The sequence below is a fragment of the Mirounga leonina genome, unplaced genomic scaffold (assembly GCF_011800145.1).
Source record: "Mirounga leonina isolate KUSES-001 unplaced genomic scaffold, KU_Mleo_1.0 Mir_115, whole genome shotgun sequence".
In the NCBI taxonomy this organism is placed as follows: domain Eukaryota; kingdom Metazoa; phylum Chordata; class Mammalia; order Carnivora; family Phocidae; genus Mirounga; species Mirounga leonina.
The window spans coordinates 1,966,441-1,992,363 of record NW_023270268.1 but is presented as its reverse complement, the minus strand read 5'-3'; the positions used below and the strand labels follow the sequence as shown (position 1 = coordinate 1,992,363).

The window sequence follows — 25,923 nt, the reverse complement described above, 5'->3', positions numbered from 1 at the left end:
GATTCCATACACATTTTAGGATTGTTTGTTCCAGCACTTTGAAAAATGTCATTGGAATTTTGATCGGGATGGCACTGAAGGTATAGATTGCTCTGGGTAGCATAGACATTTTAACAGTGTTTATTCTTCCGATCCATGAGCATGGAATGTTTTTCCATCTTTTTGTGTCTTCTTCAATTTCTTTCATGAGTGTTTTGTAGTTCCTAGAGTATAGATCCTTTACCTCTTTGATTAGATTTATTCCGAGGTATCTTATGGTTTTTGGTGCTATTGTAATGGAATCGTCTCTCTAATTTCTCTTTCTAAGTTGTGTTGTTAGTATATAAGAAAGCAACTGATTTCTGTGCATTGATTTTGGATCCTGCCACATTACTGAATTGCTCTATGAGTTCTAGTAATTTGGGGGTAGAGTCTTTTGGGTTTTCCACATAACGTATCATGTTGTCTGTGAAAAGAGAGAGTTTGACTTCTTCTTTGCCAATTTGAATACCTTTTATTTCATTTTTTTTGAAGATTTTATTTATTTATTTGACAGAGAGAGACACAGCTAGAGAGGGAACATAAGCAGGGGGAGTGGGAGGGGTAAAGCAGGCTTCCCGCAGAGCGGGGAGCCCGATGCAGGGCTCAATCCCAGGACCCTGGGATCATGACCTGAGCCAAAGGCAGACGCTTAATGACTGAGCCACCCAGGCACCCCCCTTTTATTTCTTTTTGTTGTCGGATTGCTGTTGCTAGGACTTCTAGTACTATGTTGAACAATAGTGGTGAGAGTGGGCATCCTTGACGTGTTCCTGATCTTAAGGGAAAGGCTCTCAGCTTTTCCCCATTGAGGATGATATTCACTGTGGGTTTTTCATAGATGGGTTTTATGAACTTGAGGAATGTTCCCTCTATCCCTATACTCTGAAGAGTTTTAATCAGGAAAGGATTTTGTATTTTATCAAATGCTTTTTCTGCATCAATTGAGAGGACCATATGGTTCTTCTCTCTCCTCTTATTAATGTGTTCTATCACATTGATTTGCTAATGTTGAACCACCCTTGCATCCCGGGGATAAATCCCACTTGGTCGTGGTGGATGATCCTTTTAATGTATTGTTGGATCCTATTAGCTAGGATTTTGTTGAGGATTTTGGAATCCATATTCATCAGGGATATTGGTCTGAAATTCTCCTTTTTGATGGGGTCTTTGCCTGGTTTGGGGATTAAGGTAATGCTGGCCTCATAGAATGAGTTTGGAAATTTTCCTTCTGTTTCTGTTTTTTGAAACAGCTTCAGGAGAATAGGTATTATTTCTTCTTTGAATGTTTGGTAGAATTCCCCAGGGAATCCATCAGGCCCTGGACTCTTGTTTTTTGGGAGGTTTTTGATCACTGCTTCAATCTCATTCCTGGTTATTGGCCTATTCAGGTTGTCAGTTTCTTCCTGTTTCAGTCTTGGCAGCTCATAGGTTTCCAGGAAGGCCTCCATTTCATCCAGATTGCTCAGTTTATTGGCATATAGTTGTTGATAATAATTTCTAATAATTGTTTCTCTTTCCTTGGTGTTAGTCGTGATCTCTCCCCTTTCATTCATAATTTTATTAATTTGGGTCCTTTCTCTTTTCTTTTGGATAAGTCTGGCCAGTGGTTTATCAATCTTATTAATTCTTTCAAAGAACCAACTTCTGGTTTTGTTGATCTGATCTACTGTGTTTCTGGTTTCTAGTTCATTGATTTCTGCTCTAATTTTAATTATTTCTCTTCTAATGTGTGGCTTAGGCATCGTTTGTTGCTTTTTCTCTAGTTCTTTAAGGTGTAGAGTTAGTTGGTGAATTCGGGATTTTTCTATTTTTTTGAGTGAGGCTTGGATGGCTATGTATTTCCCCCTTAGGACCGCCTTTGCAGTATCCCATAGGTTTTGGACCGATGTGTTTTCATTCTCATTGATTTCCATGAATGGTTAAGTTCTTCTTTGATTTCCTGGTTGACCCAAACATTCTTGAGCAGAGTGGCCTTTAGCTTCCAAGTGTTTCAATTTCTGCCTAATTTTTTCTTGTGATTGAGTTCCAGTTTTAAAGCATTGTGGTCTGAGAATATGCAGGGAATAATCTCAGTCTTTTGGTATCGGTTGAGACCTGATTTGTGGCCCAGTATGTGGTCTATTCTGGAGAAAGTTCCATGTGCGCTCGAGAAGAATGAGTATTCTGTTTTTTTAGGGTGGAATGTTCTGTAAATATCTATGAGGTCCATCTGGTCCAGTGTATCATTCAAAGCTCTTGTTTCCTTGTTGATTTTCTGCTTAGATGATCTGTCCATTGCTGAGAGTGGAGTATTGAGGTCTCCTACAATTAATGTATTGTTATCAATATGACTCTTTATTTTGGTTAACAGTTGGCTTATGTAGATGGCTGCTCCCATGTTGGGGGCATAGATATTTACAATTGGTAGATCTTCTTGTTGGATAGACCCTTTAAGAATGATATAGTGGGGGCGCCTGGGTGGCTCAGTCGTTAAGCATCTGCCTTCGGCTCGGGTCATGATCCCAGAGTCCTGGGATCGAGCCCTGCATTGGGCTCCCTGCTCAGCGGGAGGCCTGCTTCTCCCTCTCCCATTCCCCCTGCTTGTGTTCCCTCTCTCGCTGTCTCTCTCTCTATCAAATAAATAAATAAAATCTTTAAAAAAAAAAAAAAAGAATGATATAGTGTCCTTCTGTGTCTCTAATTACAGACTTAAGTTTAAAATCTAATTTGTCTGATATAAGAATTGCTACCCCAGCTTTCTTTTGAGGTCCACTGGCATGGAAGATGGATCTCCATCCCTTCACTTTCAGTCTGGATATATCTCTAGGTTCAAAATTAGTGTCTTGTAGGCAGCATATGGATGGGTCCTGTCTTTTTATCCAATCTGCAACCTTGTGCTGTTTTATGGGAGTGTTTAGGCCATTCACTTTGAGAGTGATTATTGAAAGATATGAATTAATTGTCAACATATTGCCTGTGAAGACGTTGTTTTTATAGATTGTCCCTGTAAATTTCTGTTGTAGATCACTCTTGGGGTCTTTCTCCTTTTATAGAACCCCCCTTAATAGTTCTTGCAGGGCTGGATTAGTGGTCACATACTCTTTCAGTTTCTGCCGTTGTGGAAGCTCTGCATCTCTCCATCCATTCTAAATGAAAGCCTTGCCGGATAAAATATTCTTGGCTGCATGTTCTTCTCATTTAGTACCCTGAATATGTCTTGCCAGGCCTTTCTGGCTTGCCAGGTCTCTGTGGAGAGGTCTGACGTTATTCTGATGTTCCTCCCTCTGTACATAAGGAATCTCTTCCCCCTAACTGCCCTTAAGATGGTTTCCTTGGTTCTAAGATTTGCAAGTTTTACTATTACATGCCGGGGTGTTGGCCTGTTTTCCTTGATCTTAGGAGGGGTCCTCTCTGCCTCTAGGACTCGAATGTTTGTTTCATTCCCCAGATTAGGGAAGTTCTCAGCTACGAATTGCTCAAATACATCTTCTAGCCCTCTCTCTCTCCACTCCCTCCGGGATTCCAAGTATTCTGACATTGGAACGCTTCATGGTGTCACTTATTTCTCTGATTCTATTTTCATGGAATCTGAGTTGTTTTTCCCTGGCCTCCTCTTTTCCCTTTTTATCTGTTATATTGTCTTCCAGGTCGCTTATTCGCTCTTCTGCCTCAGTTACCCTAGCTGTTAGATTATCTAGATTGGATTAGATCTTATTAATAGCATTTTTTTTTAAAGATTTTATTTATTCATTTGAGAGACAATGAGATAGAGAGCATGAGAGGGGGGAAGGTCAGAGGGAGAAGCAGACTCCCTGCCGAGCAGGGAGCCCGATGCAGGACTCGATCCAGGGACTCCAGGATCATGACCTGAGCCGAAGGCAGTCGCTTAACCAACTGAGCCACCCAGGCGCCCTTATTAATAGCATTTTTAAGTTCTGCCAATTCAGCTTTCATTTCTGCCCTTAAAGACTCTATGTTGCCATTAATTGATATCTCCATTCTAGCCATTGTCTTCACAATTGCTAGCCTGAATTCCATCTCCGACATCTTGGTTATATCTGCATCCATTTGTAAATCTGCAGCATAAGTCATAATCTCTGAGTCTTTTCTATTTTGGGGGCTCCTCCTCCTAGTCATTCTGTTGATGGGTGTTTGAGGGAATGTATAGAGTCGAAATTATTGACCAGAACCCAAGCAAGATGCACCTGTTTTCTCGGGACCTTAGGGTTGCTGGCCTCTTGTTTTCCCAGCCTGTCTTTTGTGGGAGGGGCCTGCCGCGCTGTTACTCAGGCAACCCTGTTTGGGCGGAGTTGCCCTGCGCCCCTGTGGCAGGGGATGGGCTCAGTGAGAATCAGTCTTTGGGGCTTTTGTTCTCTGGCGCCTTTCCCTGGCGGCTTTCTGCATCTCTTCCACAAGTCAGAGCAGAAGAGACCGTTTCCAACCCTCTGCCTCAGAGCAGAGAGACCTCAGTCTGTTGTTCAGTGAGCTCTCCAGGCCACACTGTCTCCGTTTCTGTCCGTGCTGCTATAACTGCAGCAGCCTGGGTTGTGCGCCCTTCCGCAGTGCCCCCAGTCCTGAAAGTCAAGAAAGATAAAGAAAGGCCGAGTGTTCCAGAATCAAAGAGACTAAAGAGACAAGACAACTAACTGCAATATGTGGTCCTGGGCCAGAAAAAAAATGTTTTTCTTTTGTTTTAAGGGCCATTAATGGCACAATTGGCACATTTTTATAAGTTCTATAGATTAAATAATAGTACTGTATTACTGTCCTTTTTTTGATCATTGTACTGTTTCTTTGAAAAAGAACGTCCTTGTTTTTAGGAGATATTGAGTATTTAGAGGTCAGTGAACATCATGTCTGCAGCTTGCTCTCAAATATTTCAGAGACAATGACATATATGTGTGTATATGATATTTGTTAAAAGATAGGCTGAGGTATATTAAAAATTGTAAGAGTTTTTTGAGCAAGAATCAGTTTGGGGCAGGGCTAAAGCGGGGGTGGTTGGGAGTGCTCTACCAGTCAGAGCCAGGGGAAAGGCTTCTATAGAGAAGGTGGGAAAGCAAAGAAAGGAAGTTATCTGATTGGCTGTATCTTAAAGACTCGTTTGCTCTTTATGATTGGTTGTCCTTAGTGTTCTGATTTTATAATTTTGGGGCATTTAAAAGCTTAGTTTTTGGTTGCTTAGGTAGGCTACCACAACATTAGAGCCACCTCAGTCTAATAGCCTCCCTGTTTAATTAATGGAACATATATATATATGAAGAAAAATGCAAATGCAGTATATTGTTAGCACTTGGGAAATCTGGGTGAAAAGTGCACAAGAATTCCTTGTCGTATTTTTGCAACTTTTCTGTTAGTCTGAAACTACTTAAAAATAAAAATTAGTTGGTTTCTTATCTTTTGAAGGGGTCTTAGATTTTTTACAAGTATTATAAGTTTATGAATTTAAACCTATTTAATGATTTTCAATTCATTGCTATTATTATTTTTATTGAAATTCAAAAGGTCTTATCTTTGACTCCTGAGTCCTTTTACATGACCCTAGTAGTTTTGATAGTTTCCTTCCTGACAAATACACAGATGTATGAGGCTCATCTCATATGATACCTGCTCCAGACCTGGAATCAGCCATTTTTTCAAGAAATGTTGGTTTCTTTTTGTGGGAAAGGGTATTTCAGGACTACAGTCTTGTTGCTAGAGGTATTTCTAGACCTTTTCAGTATAGTGAACATATAGAGAGAGATGAGAAACTCATGATTTCATACTGATATATCTGCTGCAAATTCAGGACTCTGTTATTACTTCATCAGTCTGAACGTCTACATCTCCTTTCTTCCACACTAATAGTCCTGGTTCTGACACAGGGGATTATAGAATTAGAATATTCTATATTTGCTTATTTGCTTTATCTACATCACAGACACCATAACCTCAGAATAACAACACCAATATAGTTTTTACCAATATAATTACTGAAAACAATGACTTTTTTTTGCATATGTTCTCTTACTCCTCACCCCTGCTTTTAAATGGTTGTACTAAATCTACACTATCAAATATATAGCCATCATATATCCTCTCTCTTTTAACTTCCATTGAGCTTATTTAATGCTCACCACCAGTCTTTATTTAGTGTCTGTGTACCATTTTGTTGTCTGGTGCTTGTTCTCCAGAAGATTTATTCTTCAGGAAGGGTTCATGGGAACCGTATTCTCTAAGGTCTTGTACGTTGATACCAGTTTGTACCCTTTATACTTGAAAACCAGTTTTGCTGGATATAAACTTCTGTGTTTACATTTTCTTTTCCTCATTATCCTAAATCTCTTGTTTCATTTGCTTCTGCCATAAAGCTTTGTATATGTAGTTGGAAAAGGGAAGATTACTTTAATGCCGAGTCATCTAATTATGGATATTTTGATGTGTCATCTAAACTTGACAGGTGGCAGTTTCTTTTTTTTTTTAAAGATTTTATTTACTTATTTGAGAGTGAGAGAATGAGAGAGAGAGAGAGAGCACATGAGAGGGGGGAGGGTCAGAGGGAGAAGCAGGCTCCTTGCTGAGCAGGGAGCCCGATGCGGGACTCGATCCCAGGACTCCAGGATCATGACCTGAGCCGAAGGCAGTCGCTTAACCAACTGAGCCACCCAGGTGCCCGACAGGTGGCAGTTTCTTAAAGATTAGTTGCAAACTGGAATTTTAAAACCATGGCAATCAACCCTTTGTACTTTACTAAGTTAAATTCCATTTGTCTTTGTACTTTGAAAAGATCTTTTCCTTATTCAAACTGGATTTTGAAACATCATGAAATTATCATTTGGAAAATATCAAGATTTGGGACACTGATGGGGCACTTGTGTGGCTCAATTGGTTAGGCATCGCACTCTCGATTTTGGCTCAGATCCTGTCTCAGGGTCATGAGATTGAGCCCCACATCAGTTCTGCACTCAGTGTGGAGTCTGCTTGAGATTCTCTGGCTCCCTCATTCTTTGCCTGCGCCACCCCCCCCACCCCCCCCGCCGACCCCGGTTCACTCACTTGCTCACATGCATACTCTCTTTCTCAGTAAATACAGTCTTTATTAAAAAAAAGATTTGGGACATTGACAATTCATGGTGGCCAGTACAAGTTTTCCAAAATTCTAATTTTTACTCAAAAACTTGAATTTTATCATTGGCACAATTTTCCTTGAAGTGGCAGGCTCACTTCATTTTTTAGAAAATGTCTGTTATGTACTTTAGTCTGAATTACCACAATTTATGTCAGTAGTTCTTTTAATTTTTTTATTAACATATAATGTACTATTTGTTTCAGGGGTACAGGTCTGTGATTCATCAGTCTTACACAATTCACAGCACTCACCATAGCACATACCCTCCCCAATGTCCATCACTCAGCCACCCTATCCCTCCCACCCCCCTCCATCCCAGCAGCCCTCAGTTTGTTTCCTGAGATTAAGAGTCTCTTATGGTTTGTCTCCCTCCCTGGTTTCGTCTTGTTTCATTTTTCCCTCCCTTCCCCTGTGATCCTCTGTCTTATCTCAAATTCCTCGTATCAGTGAGATCATATGATATTTGTCTTTCTCTGATTGACTTATTTCACTTAACATAATACCCTCTAGTTCCATCCATGTCGTTGCAAATGGAAAGATTTCATTTTTTTTGATGGCTGCATAATATTCCCTTGTATATATATACCACATCTTCATTCATCTGTTGATGGACATCTAGGCTCTTTCCATAGTTTGGCTATTGTAGTATGTCAGTTGTTATTTCATGTTAAAGTGTTTCATTTAAAAAAATGACTAGTTAAAAAAAAGTGACTAGTTTTAGGGCACCTGGGTGACTCAGTCTGCCTTTGGCTCAGGTCATGATCCCAGGGTCCTGGGATCGAGCCCCGCATCGGGCTCCCTGCTCCGCGGGAAGCCTGCTTCTCCCTCTCCCACTCCCCCTGCTTGTGTTCCCTCTCTCGCTGTGTCTCTCTCTGCCAAATAAATAAAATCTTTAAAAAAAAAAAAGTGGCTAGTTTAGCTCATAGCTCAAACAATTGGTTTTTCCCTAAGACAATCATTTGAAACTTTTTCTTTTGACTCTTTTCAGTTTATTGCATGAACGAGTTACACTAGTCCAAGTTAAAAGTAGACCCCAAATGGTTTCATTATACAAGCTGTGAGATTTTTAAACTTGTGACAAGGGACAGAAGGGAAATTCTATCACTGCAAGGAAATCCTCACTTAAGCTTCAGTGAGCCAAAAGCACTTAAAACCCATGAACCTTCAGCTGGTTGTCCTGTCAGTCCAGGCTCTATGGGGAACTGGCATATGTTCTTGTGCTGGTGACCCTTTAGCTGAATTACTTCTTCATATTTTGAGTGCTCAATTACAGTACCATTGCAGGCAAATTTCTTCTTAAACACCTTCTCTAGCTTCTTTTTACTGTAATCATCCTTGATCCCTTGGACAGTAGTAAGGGTTTTCCTCCCATTTCTCTGTTGTATTCTTATATGGATATAATCCTCAGTGCCAGCAGGAAGGAGATCATCACCCTTACTTGCATCAGCAAAGGGGTAGAAAGAGTGGAGGTTCTTGAGAGCGGACATACAATATGATTCCTTTTCTTCTGTGGGAGAAGGGAGCAGCCGGACAGTGGTGGGATGGAGCGTCGTGCAGTGAGGGAGCTCAGTGATTGGGACCAAAAACCATTTGAAACCTTTTATGTGTACTTACCATTTTGTCACACAGAAATTAAAAAGATGTTTGTTCAAAAGTCAAGATTCAATAAAATCAATAACTTGTTTCTGCTTTGTCCAGGACATTCTTAAGTGAAACTTTTGGGGGTCTATTATTATTATTATTATAATTATTATTATTATTATTGATTTTAAACACTGAGGGCATGGCATTGAAGGCTAAAATGACTCTAAGTACAGTTTTGTCTCACTGCTTTTATTTGTGCTAAGGAACCAGCAGTTTTACTCACCATTTCTTTTGCACCATCAGTGGAAGTGTTAATATAGAAAAGGTAAATGATGTCTTTGTATTGAGAATAGTTTTGACCTGTTGAATCCCTAAAGGAGTCTCAGATGGTTGTCATGGGTCTCTGGAACATACTTTGAGGCCTGCTGGGAGATTCCTGTATGCAAGTGGCACATATCATGTTCTCACATTTACTCGATAATAATCCAACCACACAGCCCCACCTGACTGCTGCAAAAGAAGTAGAGGCAGCTAGCTGCTCTCCAGAATCCATAGAGCTCTATTCTTCCTGGGCACACAGTTAGACATGTATGCCCAGGAAAAGAGAAAAACATGAAATTTGGTGAGCAGCTAGCCACTTATGCCATAGTCTGCCTTTCTGGTAACCAGATTACCATATTGGTGACCCTTATTTCCACAGAGAACACACCTCTTCCCCAAGAGATAAACCAAATCCCATCCATTCACTGCATCCAGCTCCAAGTCTAGGATCTCTGGCTGATATGCAGTCCTCTCCATCGTATCTCCATGTGGTGCTTCAGGATTTTGTTACCTTTCCCCAACTACTGCCCCTCTCCTTATTCGGATCAGGGACAGGGTGATTGCAATAAACAAAATTTGGGGAGGGGAAGATTGTAAGACACACGGTAGTTACTGTTCTATAGCAATGATGAGATTCTGCTAGGCCAGCTTTAAGGAGGCCCCCTTGTGCCTTCAGTAGGGGAAGTTCCGACTCTGTTTTTCTGTGAAGAACTCTCTTCCCACTGGTTTTTGGTGACCCTTAACTCCAACCTCTGGAAGGTTCTTCCTTGCCCATTATCTTTTTTTTTTTTTTAATCTTTTTTTTTTTTTAAAGATTTTATTTATTTATTTATTTGACAGAGACAGAGAGAGAGAGCGGGAACACAAGCAGCGGGAGTGGGAGAGGGAGAAGCAGGCTTCCCCCCCGAGGAGGGAGCCTGATGTGGGACTCGATCCCAGGACCCTGGGATCATGACCTGAGCCGAAGGCAGACGCTTAACGACTGAGCCACCCAGGCGCCCCGCCCATTATCTTTCATAACTAACCTGAAGTGGATGTTAGGGAATTTTCCTGTCTTGGGGTTTCTTCCTATTTCATAGTCATTTCTTACCTGTGCAGTTTTGGAGACCTGGGGATTAGTTTACAAGTGGTATATTTTAGGCCAAAATTTTGGATGAATTCTTTGACAGAATTTAATAACTCACTAGTCTTCTGATTTGTTTGATTCTAGTTAATTCCCTCTGCCTGTAACCCCACCCAGTTATTTCCTAGACTGCAGCCTCAGGACTCCTGTATTTTACTTTTTGCCTCTGTGCCTCTCTTTCTCAGTGGTATTTCTCCAGAGACATCTGCAACAATAATAGGCTTGGAAAGAAAGGGAGTGACTTTAGTCTTTGCTACAGGCCTTAGTTAATCTATTTAACAGAGAATTTCAAGCAATCTCCTTTAGCTCAAGATACTTTTAAGTTTTGGAAAGTAGTATTTAGACATAATTGGCTTTTTCAACAGTCTAAGGCCTTCAGTTTCTGTGTTCTCTCCCCTTTTATTTCTGCTTGCAAGCCAACTGGTTTTCTCCTGAGTACTTTCTTTGTTGTAATGCCTTGCTAAATACAGCAATGATAAGCCGTTAGTCACTAATCTTTTGGCACTTTCTAACCTCTTCCCAAATTAGATCTACGTACCATGTCTGCCCTCCACATTACCACAGGCAATAGTGTCACATAGTTGCCAGCTGTGTTTCCTGTGCTGTCGGCCGCTATGCAGATGTCACATATTTTAGATTCTTGTTCTAGAAGCACCCTACTCCAAGGTGTCCCTTTCTTTACTAGTGTAGAGTAGGCTAATGTGGCATATGTATTTAATAATCATCTAATGTTTAAAACACAACAGAAGTTTACTTACTGTTCATGTAATAAAGTTGGGAATGGTGTGTGGAGTCATCAAGGAAGCCCTGCTCTCTGCAGTTATTAAAGACCACTTGGAAGGAAGCTCTACTGTTTTCAACCATGGCTTCCCTCCAGCCAGCCCCCTTCCCGTAGCGAGCTCTTAGTTATGTGGCTACTTGCACCTGCAAGGGAAGCTAGGAAATGAAAATTGAACATTGGGATTGACCCCACATTGCAGCTTTTGAGTATACCCTAAGGAAGCTCTTGCAAATGTAAACCAGGTGACATGTATAAAAATGTTCAGGAGTGCCTGGGTGGCTCAGTCGGTTGGGCGTCCAACTCTTGATTTTGGCTCAGGTCATGATCTCAGGGTCATGAGATCGAGCCTCACATCAGGCTCCATGCTCAGCGTGGAATCTGCTCATCCGTCTCCTTCCCCCTTCTGTCTCTCCTCCTCCGCAGCTCATGCTCTCTCCCTCTCTCTCTCTCAAATAAATAAAAATCTTTAAAAACATGTTCATAGCAGCACTATTCATCATAGTAAAAATACTGGAAACAACCAAATATTCGCTGGAATATGGAATGTTATTAATGTAGATGATAAATATAATGTGATATAATGTATAAAGTGAAGTATAAACATATAATGAAGTGTACTAAAATCTCACAAAATGGCATGGATAAGTCTTAGTGTTATGATGCTAGTGGGAAAAAAGCTAGTTTCAAAAGACTATACAGCATGTACTATTTTTTTAAGATTCAAAATCAAAAGCCACATTTTAGGAATATATACATTGTAGTAAAATCCTGAAGGGAGCAAAAAACAGAAATCATGAACATACTGGTTGAGAGGTAGAGAATGGAAATAAGGGAGGAACACAAAGTAGATGCCGTGATACTGGTAATGATCTAGTTTTTAAGTTTCAGTAGTGATTCATACACTCTTACTATTAGGGACTACAAAGTCATATATTCTTTTGTATGTATCAAAATATTCCTAATAAAAAGATTTGTGGTAAGTTTGAAAGATACGAAGGTATGCTACATTTTAGTCTTTTCTTGATTTGTCTCCTGATTAGATTTTTACTCACGTGCCTAACCACCTTGTTACTGCATCTTCCCTTGGCTGTCTTTTAGTTATCTTTAATCTTTATAAATATTTTGTTTCCCACTTCTCATTCAGAACTGTTCCCATTTGTTGTGTTCCAGCCTTTTGAATCACCACTTACTAAGTGCACTGTTAATTTCTCAAATTACTTTTATTAAAATTCGGAGTTATTTTTTTCATCCTTTATTGTATTTTGATTCAATCTTAATAATATATTCTACCTGGGGGCACCTGGGTGGCTCAGTCATTAAGTGTCTGCCTTCGGCTCAGGTCATGATCCCAGGGTCCTGGGATCGAGCCCTGCATGGGGCTCCCCGCTCAGCAGGACGCCTGCTTCTCCCTCTCCCACTCCTCCTGCTTGTGTTCCCTCTCTCACTGTGTCTCTCTCTGTCAAATAAATAAATAAAATCTTAAAAAAAAATAATATATTCTACCTGGATTTCCTTTCCAATGTTGACTTTGCAAATCTCCCTTCTCCAGTTCCATGGTGCAATGATCTAACCTTGGAAAATTTCACCTTTTCCATCATTCACTTGACTTATATTTTAAAAGTCAAATATTTCTTCCAGAAACTCAATTGTGGATTCTTTAAGATCACTAGCATTATGGCAGAAGTAGATTCATCATTGTTTAAGCCTCTTGCATTTGCATGAAGTCATTGATCTTTGATTACACTCTTCTCTTTAAAATGTCTTTTAGGGTGGGGGGAATCAGTGAGATAGGTGATGGGGATTAAATAGTACACTTACCCTGGTGAGCACTGAGTAATGTATAGAATTGTTGACTCGTTATATTGTACACCGGAAACTACTTATAACACTGTTAACTATACTGGAATTAAGAACTTAATAAAACTCTTAAAAATTAAAATTAAGGGGTGCCTGGGTGGCTCAGTTGGTTAAGTGTCTGCCTTCAGCTCAGGTTATGATCCCAGGGTCCTGGGATCAAGCCCCACATCGGGCTCCCTGCTCAGCGGGGAGCTTGTTTCTCCCTCTCCCTCTGCCACTCCCCCTGCTTGTGCTTGCTCGCTCTCTCTCAAAAAATAAATAACTTATTTAAAAAAATTAAAATTTAAAAAAGTCTTTTAAATAACTTTAGTCAGAAGCTAACTTCTTTTTGTGATGTGTTTTAGCTACTATTTAGTGCTCAATATTTATGATGAAATCTTTATTCATAAGATAGTAATTGAATAATTGGAAATTAACCACAAAAGTATCTGTTCTTTATTAGAAAATGTAATGATTGCAAATTTTAATAACTTAGTTTTTTAAAAAAGATTTTATTTATTTATTTGACACAGAGAGCTGTGAGAGGGAACACAAGCAGGGGGAGTGGGAGAGGGAGAAGCAGGCTCCCGGCCGAGCAGGGAGCCTGATGCGGGGCTCGATGGCGGGGCTCGATCCCAGGACCCTGGGATCATGACCTGAGCCGAAGGCAGACACTTAACAACTGAGCCACCCAGGAGCCTCTTTAATAACTTAGTTTTAACTTCCCTTTAAAATATGGAGGGTCGAGGGGCGCCTGGGTGGCTCAGTCGTTAAGTGTCTGCCTTCGGCTCAGGTCATGATCCCAGGGTCCTGGGATGGAGCCCCATGTCAGGCTCCTTGCTCAGCAGGAAGCCAGCTTCTCCCTCTCCCACTCCCCTTGCTTGTGTTCCCTCTCTTCTGTCTCTCTCTGTGTCAAATAAATAAATAAAAATATTTTTAAAAAAGAAAAAAATATATGGAGGGTCAAAACCAAAAAGAGACTAGATTCATATGAAGCTAGTTTTGCTATTGTGGAGTCATTTTCTTTCTGTAGTCTTTTCTTTATTATATTTTAAATTAAAAAGCTTAATAGCTTTAGTAAGTGACACAATAAAAAAGATGAATAAAGAAAAAGATAAATCTGTTAACATGCCTCAGCTCTCACACACTGAGATAAAAAGTATAAATAGTGTCTGTGCTTTCAGAAACATTCCTGAAGTGGTTAACTCTTTTAGGGTTTTGGGTTTTTTTTCCTCTTTTAGATAACATCACTAAACCAATGCTCTGAAACCTCAAATTTAATTTAGTAAACGAACATAATTGTTTTCTTTTTACTGATCTACCTTAGTATATGAGAATAGGCTTAGTGGTCTTTAGAAAAAATTTTGTCTTCTGTATCCACATTTTAAAGACTATTCATTTGCACAAAAAAACGAAGCCCATATTCTTATCTTTGGAGGCATTATTCTAAGTAGGTAGTTCTTTGAAGAATGTAGGGAGGGCCTGGCATCACTTTTTGTTATTTGTTATCCTAGCTGTTCTAAGGATATGAAGGAAGTATATAAATATAGAAATGCCGAAAGTCGTATTCTGGGTATTATTACCACTCTTAACCCACAGCAATTCTTACCAGAACAACTGACATTCATTTAAAGTTCCCCACACTTTCCTAAAGGCCTTAACATTCTGCCTCTGTTGATTCAGTCTAAGGTTTACTAATGATTATTATTTTGGGTTAAAAAGGAATGTTTTCTGATTACATTGTAGCAATTTCATAATAATCACTTGATACTCAAAATCTTTTAAAGTAAAAGGAACAGTTTTTTTTGTTTTTGTTTTTTTTTAAGATTTTATTTATTTATTTGCCAGAGAGAGAGACAACGAGAGAGGGAACACAAGCAGGGGGAGCTGGAGAGGGAGAAGCAGGCTTCCCGTGGAGCAAGGAGCCTGACGTGGGGCTCGATCCCAGGACCCTGGGATCAGGACATGAGCCGAAGGCAGACACTTAACGACTGAGCCACCCAGGCGCCCCTAAAAGGAACAGTTTTAATCAAAAATCTGAGGCTCAAAGGTTGAGTGATTTAAGATTACACAGTTGTTTAAAAACATGATATTTGGAATTTAAAAGGTCTGTGTGGATCTGAGACTTCAAGGCTTTTAACTTCACATCTCATGTTCTTCCTTTATAGCTAAATGTTCTTCACTCAACAAAAATTGTTTCCACGATGTGTTAGTCTTATAATCTATAAAACAAACAGACTAAAAATCCTCACAGATCTCCATATATCTAACTAAAAGATAAGGCATGTAATTTTTATTCTTTTTGGTAGAGCACAAAATTCCAGTTTAATGGGTTATTCAACACTATAGGTCATGTGTCTTATCAAAAATCTACTAGCTCATGTACCTAGTTTTCTTTGCTGTAGTAACAGAGGTGAAGGGTAGCTGACATTCTACTCCTAGAACATTCTGTATACCATGCTGTTAATTGTTATCAAAGCAGAGGAACATCCTGTAACCTTATAATTGAGCTAGTATGAAAACACAGGAGAAACCATGGTTATAATAGAACAAAAAAGCAAATACATAGTTCAAGAAAGAAATAATCTTAGTGTACTGATAACTGGCGATGGTTAGCAAATCAGCTACCAGACTGCCTATAATAACTAGTGGCGTGGATTTTAATGCCATCAGGGAAAGGAGATGAGAGGCCTCACATGTACATGGAGAGGAATCAAATTTGTGACCACTACGTAATGCAGAGACTCTGGAAAGGTTCCCTCCACCATGTAAGATGGGACTTAAATAAACAAAAGACCTTGCTTCTGCTTAGGGTTCTGGGGGGAAAAGGTCTTTCTTGGGAAATCTAATTTTCTGTGTGGATGATTCAAATTCCAAGTTTAGAGATTAATGTAAAATTGATGCTGGAAATATGAAACCTTTGGAGAACTTGGCAGAATCAAATGTTAAACAATTTCATAGGGACATCTCACAAACCAAGATGCATGAGCTTTCCACACATCAATAATCAGATGAAAATAAGGTCATGATAAAATATTTTTTTTAAAAGATTTTATTTATTTATTTGAGAGAGAGAGAATGAGAGAGAGCACATGAGAGTGGGGAGGGTCAGAGGGAGAAGCAGACTCCCCGCCGAGCAGGGAGCCTGATGCGGGACTCGATCCCGGGACTCCAGGATCATGACCTGAGCCGAAGGCAGTCACTTAACCAACTGAGCCACCCAGGCGCCCCAAGGTCATGATAAAATATTACAAGTTACCTAATGAAATGATCCAGTATAAGGTAGAGTAAATGGATTAAACAATTATTAGATCAAGCTAAAAATGGAATTAGGAAACTGGAAAATAGAGATGGGAAATTTAACATAGTTCAGCAAAGAAATAAAAATATAGAAAAGGCTAAGAAACCCAAAAGGTGGGATTAGATGATTCAACATACGTGTAAAGGAAATTACAGACAAAGAATATAGAGAAAATGTAGAAGAGGTGATATTTGAAGCAATACTATTGAAAATGTTTCAGAATGGAATAAAGATATAAATCCTCAAACTTAAGTAGCACAGTGGGTCCTGAACAGGATCAATAAAGTTGAGTTTGTACGTAGGCACAATGAAACAGCAGAACTTCAGAGAATAAAATTACCTAAAAGAATTAACAATTAAATTTACAATAGATCTCTCATCAGGAACAATAGAAGCAAAGAGTAGAAAAATATTTTCTGTGTGCCAGTGGAAATGTAAACCTAAAATTCTTTACCTAAATAATCATTCTAAAATGAAAAACCTTTTTCATAAAATAGTGTAGCCACTGTGGAAAACAGTTTTTAGCAGTTCTTCAAAAAGTTAGAATTACCACATGACCCAGAAATCCTACTCCTAGATACATACCCAAAAGAATCAAAAATTCAAATACTTGTACACAAATATAGTGTCATTGTAATAGCCAAAATGTGGAAACAACCCAAATGTCCATCAATAATGAATGAATAAGGGACACCTGGGTGGCTCAGTCGGTTAAGCGACTGCCTTCAGCTCAGGTCATGATCCTGGAGTCCCGGGATCGAGTCCCACATCGGTCTCCCTGCTCGGCGGGGAGCCTGCTTCTCCCTCTGCCTGCCGCCCCCCCGCTTGTGCTCTCTCTTTCTCTGTCAAGCAAATAAATAAAATCTTTAAAAAAAAAAATAATGAATGAATAAACAAATTGTGGTATATACATACAATAGGGTATTATTCAGCCATAAAAAGGAAGGAAGTACTGATACATGCTGCAGTGTGGATAACCTTCAAAAACATTTTGCTAAGAAATGAAGCCACACCCAAAAGTCACATATTGTATGATTCCACTTATATGAAGTATTCAGAATAGATAAATCCACAGAGACAGAAAGTGGGTCAGTGGTTGCCAGGGGCTAAGAGGAAGTGAGGAATAGAGAATGGCTGCTTAATGGCATGGTGTTTTCTTCTGGGGGTAATGAAAATATTTTGAAACTAGATGGAGGTGGTGGTTGTACAACATTGTGCATGAACTAAATGTCACTGAACTGTATACTTTAATGGTTTTGTTATGTGAAATTTACCCCAGTTTTTAAAATCACAGTTAAAACGTTCCAACTTTTAGAACTCACCTATCTGAATGAACTGTTAAAGGATAAAATCTAATAAGTTTGATCTCAGAAAGAATGTGTGAGAAACAAACTGGCAAACCAAATGTAACCATGTGGGTAAATATTATTTAGTATTGACTTTAGAAAAAGAAAGAAAATATTGATGATATTGATAATAACTAACATGGAAGATTTCAAGAACAATTGTTAATGGTTTCATTTGGATGATGGGAAGATGGTGATCAGAGTTAAAGTGATTTAAGTTTTTGGGAGTTGATTAACTTCGACTTTAGAAATATTAATGTAAGATAGGCCTTAAGATTAAAAAAAAAAACATTATTATAGAGACTTCTACTTTTGTTTAGGAAGGACATGAAAGACTTTTATGGTAATCACAAGAAAAATTATGGACAAAATTTAAAAGTCATACTTTCTGTAGGGCAAGCAAAGAGCAGTGGACAAGAGGAGGCCTGAATGAACTGAATTTCTCAGAGAGACAAGCCCTATCAAGGGCTATCCACCACTATACCTGGTGGTGGATGCCTGGTCATGGTACAGATGGGCCTGCTTTAGACACAGGCTAAATCAGCCATGCTTTGGAGCCTCAAATGCAAGGACAAATAATTTGGTCTAGCAGTTCTTTCTCGTTAGTTCCTCTCCACTCCTCCCTAGTCCTACCAAGTTTTGCCAAGAAGACAGCGATGGAGGAAAGACTTACAAGCAGGGAACAATTATGTAGGCCATCATTCTTGCAATGATGGGATTCAGAATACTTGCCAGACTTAAATCCAAAGGCAAACCAGAGCTATCTGAAACTGCTTCTAGATCATAAACTGACAAGACATTTTTAATGTTATGTATGGCTCAGGAAGTTGGAGATGATCCAGACACAAGTGAAATTTAATTTTAGCTGTGACCCAGCTCCAGCTCAACTCAAGAAGGATTCTGGATGAGCAGATAGAGGAAAGGGCTTGAACTCTGGGAAATAAGCCAAAATGATATGACATTCTTTACGATTTTAGCCACAATATCTGGAATACAGCCTAAAATTATGAGACATACAAGTAAGCAGAATAATGTGACCCATGAACAAGAGAAAACAGTCAATGTAAGCAGACTTTTAGATGACCCAGTTATTGGAATTAGTATATTAGGACTTTAAAACAACTGTTACAGAACATTATAGATTATGATGTGTCTTCTCAGGAAAAGGAAACAAAAGCAAAAAGAAACTTTTGGGACTATACCAAAATAAAAAGCTTTTGCACAGCAAAGGAAACGATCAACAAAACAAAAAGACAACCTACTGAATGGGAGAATATATATGGAGAGGATATATCTGTAAGGGTCTAATATTAAAAATATATAAACTCCTATAACTCAATACTCAGAACCCAAATAATCTGATTTAAAAATGGGCAGAGGACCTGAATCAATATTTCTCCAAAGAAGACATACAGATGGCCAACAGATACATGAAAAAATGCCCAACATCTTTAGTCATCAGGGAAATGCAAATCAAAACCACAATGAGATACCACCTTACACTTGCAGAATGGCTATTATCAAAAAGACAAGAAATAACAAATGTTGGCAAAGATGTGGAGAAAAGGGAACCCTCATATACTGTTTCTGTGAATATAAATTAATACAACCACTTTAGAAAACATCATGGAGTTTCCTCAAAATATTGAAAATAGAAATACCATACAGTGTAGTAATTCCACTAATGAGTATTTACCTGAAGAAAATGAAAACACTAATTTGAAAAGATATATGTACCTCTGTGTTTATTGCATCATTATTTACAGTAGGCAAGTTATGGAAACAACCTAAGTGCCCATTGATAAATGAATGGATAAAGATGTGTGTAGTTGTGTACACACGTACGCACACACCAGAAAGTTACTCAGCCATAAAAAACAATGAGATCTAGACATTTTTGACAACATGGATGGACCTAGAGGGTATTATGCTAAGTGAGATGAGTTGAAGACAAATACCATATAATTTCACTTACATGTGGAATCTATAAAACAACAACAAATGAGCAAACAAAAATTAGAAACAATCATAAGTACAGAGGGGCACCTAAGTGGCACAGTTGGTTAAGTGTCTGGCTCTTGGTTTTGGTTCAGGTTGTGATGTCAGCGTCCTGAGATCAAGCCCCATGCTGGGTTCCACACTCTGCACAGAGGTGGGATATTTCAGGAGATGTGCAAATTCTAAAAAGAATCAAATGGGATTTCTAGAACTGAAAAATACAATACTAAATTTTTAAAAAAAAAAATTGGTTAAGCTTTTCAGCAGATTGGACACTGCAAAAGATAGGATCGATGAACTTCGAGATAGATTAATAGAAGTTATCCAAAGTGACATACAGAGAGAAAAGAGATAGCAAAATTTAACACATCATTAGTACCTTGTAATATCAAATGGTCTAACACAGGTGTAATTGGAGATCCAGAGAAAGAATGGGACATAAAAAAGCTTAAAGAAACAGCCCCACATTTTCCAAATCTGGTGACAGTCTACAGATTCAGGAAGTTTAGCAAATGCCAAATGAACAAATACAGTGAAAAATAGCACCTAAGTGCACTATGCTTAAATTACTGAAAACCAAAGGTAAAGAGAAAACTTAAGATATATATATATGGAATGATAATATGAATTTTCATTGACTTCTTGTAAGAAATAATTCAAGACAAAAGACAATGGAATGACACCTTTAAAGTGCAGAAAGACGTGCTGTGATGAGCACTGGGTGTTATATTTAACTAATGAATTGCTGAACACTGCATCAAGGACTAATTATGTACTATACAGTGGCTAACTGAACATAGTAAAAAAAAAAAATAGAACTACCCTGTGATTCAGCAATCACACTACTGGGTATTTCCCCCAAAGAATTAAATAAAAAACCCACTAAAACAAAGGAATACATGCACTCCTATGTTTGTAGCAGAATTATTTACAATAGCCAAGATATGGAAGTAGCCCAAGTGTCCACTGATTGATGAGTGGATAAAAAAGAAATGGTATATTTATACAATGGAATACTATTCAGCCATACAAAGAATGAAATCTTGCCATTTGCAATGGACATGAATGGAGCTAGAGTATTATGCTAAGCAAAATCAGTCAGTCAGAGAAAGACAAATACCATATGATTTCACTCATATGTAGAATGTCAGAAATAAACAAGGAAGGGGAAAAGAGAGAACAAATACAGACTCTTACCTATAAAGAACAAACTGATGGTTACCAGAGGGGAGGGTGTGGGGGGATGGATTAAATAGGTGATGGGGATTAAGGAATGCACCTGTTGTGATGAGCACAAGGTGATGTATGGAATTGTTGAATTACTATATTGTACACCTGAAACTAATACAACACTGTATGTTAACTAACTGGAATTAAAATAAAAACTTTAAAAAAAGTGCAGAAAGGAAAAGAACTCTCAAAATTATATATCCAGCAAAGTTATCTTTTTAAAAAAAGATTTTATTTAGAGAGAGAGAGAGGGCGGGGGAGGCAGAGGGAAAGGGAGAGTCTTAAGCAGACTCTGCACTGACCGTGGAGCCTGACTTGGGGCTTGATCTCATAACCCTGAGATCATGACCTGAGCTGAAACCAAGAGTTGGATGCTTAACTGCCCAGGCCACCCCACAAGATTATCTTTTAAAAATAAAAGCATTTTCTGGTAAAGAAAAACTGTCAGAATTCATCACTGACATTCCCATACTGTAAGAAATGCTAAAGGAAGTTCTTAAGGCTGAAGGGAGCTGAAAATCATGTACAGGAAAGAATGAAGAACACCATAAATGGTTAAGTATGTGGGTAAATATAAAATACCTTTACCTCTTAAAAATTATTTGAAAGATAATTGTTTTAAGCAAAAATCATAACACTATATTGTTTGGTTTATAATATATGTCAAATAAAATATATGACAACACAAAAGATAAGAGAAGATTAAATGAGAGCATATTATGGTTGTGGCTGTGGAGGTATAATATTAATTCAAACTAGACTGAAATGGGGATGTATTGTATTCAGAGCAGCCACCAAAGACATAAATATCATTTATTTGGTTGATGAATTCTTAAAAGGAGAGTAAAGGAATAAAGAGCAGTTGGGGAAAATGGAAAACAAATGGCAAGGTGGTAGATTCAAGCTATATCCATGATTAAGTGTAAATGAGCTTAACACTCCTATTAAAAGACAAACTGTGTTAAACTGGAGTTGTAAAAATAAGAAGAGACACAGTTTTTTTTTTTTTTTTTTTAAAGATTTTATTTATTTATTTGACAGAGAGAGACACAGCGAGAGAGGGAACACAAGCAGGGGGAGTGGGAGAGGGAGAAGCAGGCTCCCCGCGGAGCAGGGAGCCCGATGCGGGACTCGATCCCAGGACCCCGGGACCATGACCTGAGCCGAAGGCAGTCGCTCAACCAACTGAGCCACCCAGGTGCCCAAGAAGAGACACAGTTTGATCGAAAGTAAAAGATGGAAACATTAAAAGCTGTTCTGGCTATGTTAGCATTGACCATGTAGACCTTAAGGCAAGGTGTGTATTAGACACAAAGAGACATTTCTTGGTAATAAAAGGTCAATTGGACAGCAAGAGGAATCTTAAGTTTTGATGAACCTAATAAAATAAGTTGAAAATATATAAAGCAAAACTAAAGGGAAAAATAGACAAATCCATAATTATATGTAGAGCTTTAACATACTCCTGATAGACTTATAGTAACTGGTAGAATAATCAGACAAAAAAATTAGAAAGGATAGAGGAGATTTGAACCATACTTGACCAACTTGACATATATAGGACACTACATCCAATAACTGTAGAATACACATTCTTCTAAAATATACATGAAACACTTATCAAAATGGATTTATATGTTGAGCCATAATGTAAATTCAACAAATTTCAAAGAATTGACATTATCTAGAGTATGTTCTCTGACAATAGTGGAACTAAACTAGAAATCAAGAACAACAAAATATTAAGCTACATATTTCTAAATTCGTGGATCAAAGAAGTTATCACAGTGGAAATCAGAAAGTACTTCAAACTAAACAATAATGAAAGTATGGCATATCAAAATTTGTGGTATAGTGCTTAAGGGAAATGCTTTAAATACATGCATTAGAAAAGAAAGGATGAAAGTCAGTGATCAAAAGTTCCATCTCAAGTAACTGGAAAAACAGCAGATTCAAAGAAACTATAATGAAGGAATTGATGAAGATAACATAGATTAATGAAATAGAGAAATCAACAAAGATAATTTTTATTACTAAAATTGATAACTCTCTAGCTTGATTGATCAAGGAAAAAAAAAACAGAAAAAGAAGTGATCCCAAAAAAGGGACATTACCGATTTTTAAAAGTAGTTATGGACATAATTATGGAATGCATTTGACGACTGTATGAAATTAGATTTAATGGGAAAATTCCTTGAAAAACACAGCTTTTAAACACCAGAAGAAATTAAAAATCTGGAATTATCTGTTACTACACTTGCATTAGCCAAAAGGCCAAGAAGCAATGGAAAGTTATCTGTTAAATAGAATTTATTACTAAATTTTCCTGCAGAGAACAAGCCCAGAAAGCTTTTCTTTAATTTTCCCAAACATATAAGGAAGAAATGATACCAATCTTACACAGACTCTTTCAAAGTATAGGAGCAGTTTTATGAGGCCAATGTAACTCTAATACCAAACTGAAGGAGGATGTTATAAGAAAGGAGAATTATAGGTCAATATTTGTCATGAGCATAGATGTAAAAATCCTGAATAAAACTAGCAAGTCAAACCCAGCAGTATATAAAAAGCCTAATAATTATAACCAGTAGGTTTATTTTAGGAATATAGGATTTTTTTTGTATATTTGAAAATCAATCCATGTGATTAAGCACAATAATCTGATTTTCCATTTTTGGAAACTAGAGAAAGAGAATCAGTAGAAGTCTAAAGCAAGCAAAAGAAAGGACCTAATAAAAAATGGAGCAGAAATCAATGAAATTGAAAACAATACAGGAAATCAATGAAACCAAAATTGGTTCTTTGAAAATATCAAAAAAACTGACAAACCTCTGGCCAGATTAAAAAGAATGAGAGAAGACACAAATTAATACCAGAAATGGAAGAGGGATCATCACTACTGATCTCATGAACATTAAGAGGATAATAAAGGAATATTATGAGCTCCTCTATGTCCACAAATTTGATTACTTAGTTGAAATGGACCAATTCTTCAAAAGACAAAAACTACTAACTCTTACACAAGGAGAAATAGATAAACTTAATGGACATATATCAGTTAAATACATTGAATCAATTATTAATAACCTCCCCAAACAGAAAGCACCAGACCCAGATGGTTACATTGGTGAATTCTGCAAACATTTAAGAAAGAAATGATACCAATTTTTTTTAAAGATTTTATTTATTTGAGAGAGAAAGAGCACGAGTAGGTGGAGGAGCAGAGGGAGAGGGACAAGCAGACTCGCTGCTGATTGGGGAGCCCAATGCAGGGATCCCAGGATCCTGAGATCATGACCTGAGCTGAAGTCAGACACTTAACCGACTGAGCCACCTTGGTACCCTGAAATGATACCAATTCTTTATGTCATCCAGAAAATAGAAGCAGAAGACTTCCTAACTCATTCTGTGAAGATAGCATTACCCTCACACCCAAACCAGATAAAGACATTATAGAAAGGAAAAACTACAGAATATTATATCTTGTGAACATAGATAGAAAGTCTTCAACAAAATATTAGCAAACCAAATTGAACAATCATAAAAAGAATTATACACCACAACCAAGTGGGATTTATTTCAGGTATGCAAGAATGCTTCATTCCAGAATTGAGGTAATCCATCACATCAGTTGTTTAAAGAAGAAGAAATTATATGGTCATCAGTAGATGCAGAAAAAGCATTTGACAAATACTAATGTCCATCATGACAGGAACTCTCATCAAACCAAGAATAGAGGGGAACTTCCTCAACCTGATCCAGAATATCTACAAAAAAACTGGCTGGCTGGCTTAGTCAGTAGAGCATGGGACTCTTGATCTTGAGTTCATGAGTTTAAGCCCTATGTTGGGCATAGAGCTTTACTACCTCACCCCAGTGTTCATAGCAGCAATGTCTGCAATAGCCAAACTGTGGAAAGAGCTGAGATACCCTTCAACAGATGAATGGATAAAGAAGATGTGGTCCATATATACAATGGAATATTACTCAGCCATCAGAAAGGATGAATACCCAACTTTTACATCAACATGGATGGGACTGGAGGAGATTATGCTAAGTGAAATAAGTCAAGCAGAGAAAGTCAGTTATCATATGATTTCACTTATTTGTGGAACACAAGGAATAGCATGGAGGACATTAGGAGAAGGAAGGGAAAAATGAAGTGGGGGAAATGGGAGGGAGAGGTGAACCATGAGAGGCTATGGGCTCTGAGAAACAAATTGAGTGTTTTGGGGGGGGGGATGGGTTAGCCTGGTGAGGGGTATTAAGGAGGGGACGTACTGCATGGAGCACTGGGTGTTATATGAAAACAATGAATTGTGGATCACCACATCAAAAACTAATGATGTGTTGTGACTAACATGATAAAATTTTAAAAAATAAAAAATATCTACAAAAAACGTTCAGCTAACACTATACTTAATGGTGAGAAACTCAATTCTTTTTTCCCGAGATCAGAAATAAGAAAAGGATGGCCACTCTTACTATTCCTATTTATCATAGTACTGGACCAGAGTCCTAGCTAATGCAATTAAATAAGAAAAGGAAAGAAAAGGTATACATTAGGAAGGAAGAAATAAAATTGGTCTTGTTTGTAAATGAAATGATTGTGTATGGAGAAAAATCCCAAAGAAGTGACAAAACATTTCTATAACAAGCAATTACAGCAAATTCTTAGGATAAAGGTTAATATGTAAAAGGTCATTGCTTTCCTATATGCCATCAGTGAACAACTAGAAGTTGAAGTGAAAAACAATAACCATTTACATTAGCATAAAAAATGAAATACTTAGGTATAAATCTAGCATAATTTGTATAGAATCTATATGATGAAAACTCTAAAACTCCAATTAAAAAAATCAAAATCTAAATAAATGGAGAGATGATATATACTCCTGGATAGGGTGACCTGTGTTGTTAAAATGTTCATTCTTCCCAAGTTGATCTGTAGAATCAAACATAATCCCAATCAAAATACCACCAGGTTATTTTGTGGATATCAACAAGCTCATTCTAAAGTTTATATGGAAAGTCAGAAGACTCAGAAAAGCCAGTACAATACTAAAGATCAAAACTGGAGGACTGACACTACTTGACTTAAATACTTATTGTTAAGGGTACAATAATCAAGACAGTATGTTGTGGGTGAAAGAATAAATAGATCAGTGGAACATAATAAAGACCCCAAAAATAGAGCCACACAAAGTCAACTTATCTTTGACAAAGGAGCAAAAGCAATCTTAAAAAATTATTTATTTATTTATTTATTTATTTATTTATTTATTTATTTATTTA

General features: G+C 37.9%; 1 protein-coding gene and 1 pseudogene across 3 annotated transcripts in view; one reads left to right on the top strand and one right to left on the bottom strand.

Annotated features, from left to right (window-relative positions):
• FBXL2 (F-box and leucine rich repeat protein 2) overlaps positions 1–25,923 on the top strand; it is a 142,188-nt gene that overhangs the window by 51,164 nt on the left and 65,101 nt on the right. The gene's annotated exons all lie outside the window — the stretch shown is intronic.
• On the bottom strand, positions 8,256–8,595 carry LOC118001464 (annotated as a pseudogene).